Source organism: Aegilops tauschii, chromosome 7 (genome assembly GCF_002575655.3).
Source record: "Aegilops tauschii subsp. strangulata cultivar AL8/78 chromosome 7, Aet v6.0, whole genome shotgun sequence".
NCBI classification, from domain to species: Eukaryota; Viridiplantae; Streptophyta; class Magnoliopsida; order Poales; family Poaceae; genus Aegilops; species Aegilops tauschii.
This window is the reverse complement of record NC_053041.3, coordinates 616397565-616402766: the sequence shown is the minus strand read 5'-3', so window position 1 is coordinate 616402766 and position 5202 is coordinate 616397565.

The window sequence follows — 5202 nt, the reverse complement described above, 5'->3', positions numbered from 1 at the left end:
CATTAAACATTTTTCAGATTTTTGTATAATTTTTAAATTCATGATTTTTCTGAAAAAATCATATAAAGTTTTTGAAATTAAGAATTTCTTTAAATCTCAAACATTTTCTTGAAATTGAGATTCGTGAACAGTTCTCTAAGAAAAAAAAGAAGAAACAAAAAAGGAGCGCTCAGCCCCATTTGGGCCGGCCCAAAATGCGCTGAGGGGGAGGGGTGGCAACGCGGGGGCGGGGGGGGGGGGGGGGGGGGTGCGCTTTCAGGTTGGTCGCTATTCACCGACATACGCGTGAAATAGGGGCTCCCTGTAATCTGTGGCACTTAATAGAAGGACGCAACCAAATTTGAATGTATGAATGTACACAATAATACTGGGATAGGAAAAGCAATGTACAGAAGTTACATAATGAAGCTCTGACAAACATTGGGCAATCCTTTCAGAAAAAGAATTGGGAAACACTAGCAAACATGCCCGTGCGTTGCAACGGGAGAAAATAAATTGACGTGCTTCGCTGCAAAGAAAATGTCAATTGTCTCAATTCAGTTGCCATGGTAAAGAATAAGTTTGATGATGACAAAAATGATGGATCAATTAACAATAGGACTCGTTGGGGGCGCTAGTCCAGAACATGGGACATGAATCCTAGTCAACTAATCTGGTGAACAACTCTATATTTAGATTAGAGTACTGATAATAAAAATATCGCACACATAGAGCTTATTTTGATTTACTGACATCAGACAATAAAAATGCGGTATACATTGTCCAACGCCAAAGCAGGTATGCTTCTATTGTGTGCTAACCGTGAAATCCTTGTTGTGTATAGATGTTTTATATGTTCCTGTTATGTTGCGATATATGTAGGATTGAATCTTTGCTTAGTCTGTTGTGCCTCAATTCACAGTTAGATGTAATTTGATCTATTCTATCTTTCTTTTGTTCTGACTGCATATTTACTTTTTTTGTGCACATTCTTTTGCCCTTGTGAGATTTCTCAAGAATGTGTTGATTAAAAATAAATTGGTTAGATTCTGCATCATAATTAGAGCATAGGTAACTACTCATAAATTAATTTAATAACACTGCACATAAGCATTAGAATATATGTGTTGTTTAAATAGTAATGTTTTACTTCTTCCATGTACCATTTTTTAAAACTGTGGATCATTTTGGCTTGAAGTTCAAGTTTTCTTTTATAAAACGGCTTGAAGTTCAAGTTGATATCTGCTGTTAGAGAATAGTATCGCGTTATCACCCAGCCGACATGCGTGCCCAAGTTATCACCCAAAGTATCGCGTTAGCTACCCTAAAAAAAAAGTATCACGTTGGCTGATTGCTAGAAGAACCCGCAAAAAGAATTGCTAGAAGAAACCAGTCGTCTTGCTGTGCTGGTGCTCCACGCGTCATACACGTCCATCTCCCCACTGACAAGGTCGTACTCTGCCTGCACACCACCACACCACCACACCTCCGCTTTTCCCCTGCCTGCAGCCCGGCAGAGCGGCTGGCTCACTCCATCACCACGAGATGGGACTGGGAGCAAGAGCGGCGGTGAGCTTTCATGGTCCGGAGCGACCCCTTCCTGAGTACGCAAGCGGCGGTCGCTTTGGAGTCGCGCGCTGCTACGACTATGCCGACGTCGGTGGTGTTCCTGGGTTCTTGTTAGCTTAGGCCAACTCCACCGCACGACCCTATTTTGTCCGGCTACGTCCGTTTGGAGTAAAATAGACATATCAGACGACCCAGCGGCAGACCCCATTTTACTTTTTTGTCCGTTTCACCCCATCCCTGGACCAAAGTTGGTCTCGTTTTGGGTCCAAAGCGGACAGGAGCCGGACGTTCTTCGCATCGTCCTGGTCCGTCTGTGTCCGCCCAGGCCCACCTGCCATCCACCCATGTCTCTCTCCTCCTTTTCTCCCTGCTGGCCCAACACGAGTGCACACATCTCTCCTCGTCTCTCTCGTCTCAATGGCCATGCGTAGAGCGCCGGCGGCCTTCCTCCAGGCACGGCGGGCGGTGTGCGGGACGGATGCAGGGCGCGAGCACGCGACGGGCGTGCCGAGCGGGTGGCGGCGCGCGGCCACGGCCGGCGAGAAGACCACAGACTCCAGGCGCGCGACAGGGCGAGGGCGCGGCGGGTGGCGAGCGGCAGCGGTGGGCGCGCGAGGAGGCGCAGGGGCGCGGCGGTGGGCGCGGGAGTGGACGCCGGCGGGACGCAGGGCGCGGCTGCATGCGGCGATGAAAGGATCGAGAAGAGGTGTCTAGAGGGGGGTGAATAGACTCTAATCAAGAAAAGTTGCAGTTTTTAATTCTCTTAAGTTGAAGTGGAATATTAGCACAAGTTTAAACATTCATAATACATATCAAGCAAGCATGCACGCATACAAAGAGTATATGAGCAGCGGAAAGTAAAGCATGCAAGTTGCAAGAATGTAAAGAGAAGGGATTGGAGTGTGCAAACGCAATTTGGAGACACGGAGATTTTTATCCGGGGTTCCGATAGGTGGTGCTATCGTACATCCACGTTGATGGAGACTTCAACCCACGAAGGGTAACGGTTGCGCGAGTCCATGGAGGGCTCCACCCACGAAGGGTCCACGAAGAAGCAACCTTGTCTATCCCACCACGGCCGTCGCCCACGAAGGACTTGCCTCACTAGGGTAGATCTTCACGAAGTAGGCGATCTCCTTGCCCTTACAAACTCCTTGGTTCAACTCCACAATCTTGTCGGAGGCTCCCAAGTGACACCTAGCCAATCTAGGAGACACCACTCTCCAAGAAGTAACAAATGGTGTGTTGATGATGAACTCCTTGCTCTTGTGCTTCAAATGATAGTCTCCCCAACACTCAACTCTCTCTCATAGGATTGGATTTGGTAGAAGGAACATTTGAGTGGAAAGCAACTTGGGGAAGACTAGAGATCAAGATTTATGTGGTTGGAATTGAATATCTTGACCTCAACACAAGTGTAGGTGGTTCTCTCTCAGAAAATATGTATTGGAAGTGTAGGCATGTTCTGATGGCTCTCTCCACGAATGAAGAGTGGGTGGAGGGGTATATATAGCCTCCATAGAAAATCTAACCGTTACACACAAATCACCAAACTCGGTGGGACCGAATCAGAGAACTCAGTCAGACCGAATTGGTTCATAATGTGACCGTTTGAAGTTTCGGTGGGACCGACATGTCAACTCAGTGGGACCGATATCATTAGGGTTAGGGCATAACGTAATCTCGGCGAGACCGATTACACAAACTCGGTGTGACCGATTTTGGTAATAGACTAACAGAGAGTTGGTCAGGCAAACTCGGTGGGACCGATTCGCTCATCTCGGTTAGACCGAAACGTTACGAAGGGGTGACAGAGAGTTTGCATTGCAATCTCGGTGCGACCGATTGCAAATTTCGGTGAGACCGAAATTATTGCAAGAGGCAACAGAGAGTTTGCAATCCCATCTCGGTGAGACCGAGATCCCTATCGGTGAGACCGAAAAGACTAGGGTTTCTGGCAGTGGCTATGTCAAGATAACTCGGTGGCGCCGGATAGAAAGAATCGGTGGGTCCGAGTTTGACTTTTAGGTTTGGGACATATGGATATGAGAAAGTGGTTGAGGGCTTTGGAGCATATCACTAAGCACTTTGAGCAAGCAAGCCATTAAGCAACACCTCATCCCCTCTTAATAGTATTGGCTTTCCTATGGACTCAATGTGATCTTGGACCACTAAAATAGAAAATATAGAGTCCTGAGCTTTGAGCTTGAGCCAATCCTTTGTCTTCAGCATCTTAAAGGGGTCCCACATCCTTTAGTCCATGCCACTCCATTGTTGAACTTATCTGAAACATACTAGGTAGAAACATTAGTCCAACAAGAGATATGTTGACATTAATTACCAAAATCACCCAGGGAGCACTTGTGCTTTCAATCTCCCCCTTTTCGGTAATTGATGACAACATACATCAAAACTTTGGATAAAGATATAGAGAACAAGAAGTAAAGCTTTGGAAAGACATGTAACATGCATAGGCTCCCTCTATATGTATGCACTCATGTAAATATGGAACATAGGAGCATGTGAATGCATAAGCATGACAGAGTAATCCATGTGTTACATGTATCTTGGCTATATGAATCAGAGCAACTGATTCGAATATAGGAAATGTAACTTCATGCACATGAGTCCTTCTTACAAACAGTATGTACAACAGCAAGAGATCCTCATGCACATGACTTAGATGCATATACTTACCTTGTGGTCTTGAGTTGGCTTAGAAGAGAATGAACCTGAGTAAACAAGGTTAGATAACACAGATACATCTACTAGCCGGAGCAAACAAAAGAACCACCAAAGTACCAAGACTGGGATGACATGTATAAAGTGAGTACTGAGTACTCTGTTGATATAGACATGTCCCCAAAATTAAAGATGTGCAATAAAATCAGGGATTTCCTTCCCTTAGATGTCTTGCTCCCCCTGAATCTTGCATGAGATATTGAGAGAAGATAGGGAACAGAAAATCAGAGCAAAAGAAAAGAAACAGAGCTAAAGCAAGCAATCAAATATGATCGAATATGAACATGTCTTTCCCCTCTAAAAGACATGTAATTTCTCTCCTCTTGAACACCAAGCATCTGAGGTCTGAGGTTTCTTACACACACTCCCCCTGAGTATCCTCTCCCCCTATAGAAATGATTAAGCATAGAGCTTTGATGTGATCCCTCTCTCCCCCTTTGACATCAATTTCCAAGAAGGGCTCTTCAGGATGTTTGTTTTATTGCAAAAGGGTTTGGTCCTTGAGTCACAAAGCAAAGCAAATGTGATGCTGGTAGAGAACAAGAGTCATTGAGTGGAGCTGGAGCAAAAGACTACAGAAATAAGTGGCAAGTTGTCTTGCCTGTAGTGAAATCGGTAGCACCGAGTTATGTGCTTCAGTGGCACTGAGGGAATTCGGTTGGGCCGAAGAAACAAACCGGTGGAACCGAGTCCATCACAAAGAGAACACTTGTCACCTCAGCTCACTAGGCACTTAATATCTCACAAGGATTTGGAAGGAATTAGCTAAAAGATCTGCAAAGAATTTGATGCTGAAAATGCAGAACAAGAAGAAATGAAAAGATCTAGATGAAGTTTTTTTTGAAAGGGGAAAACACAAATACATGAGATAAATGCAAGAGAAGCACAAGAGAACTTCATCTAGAATTGGGC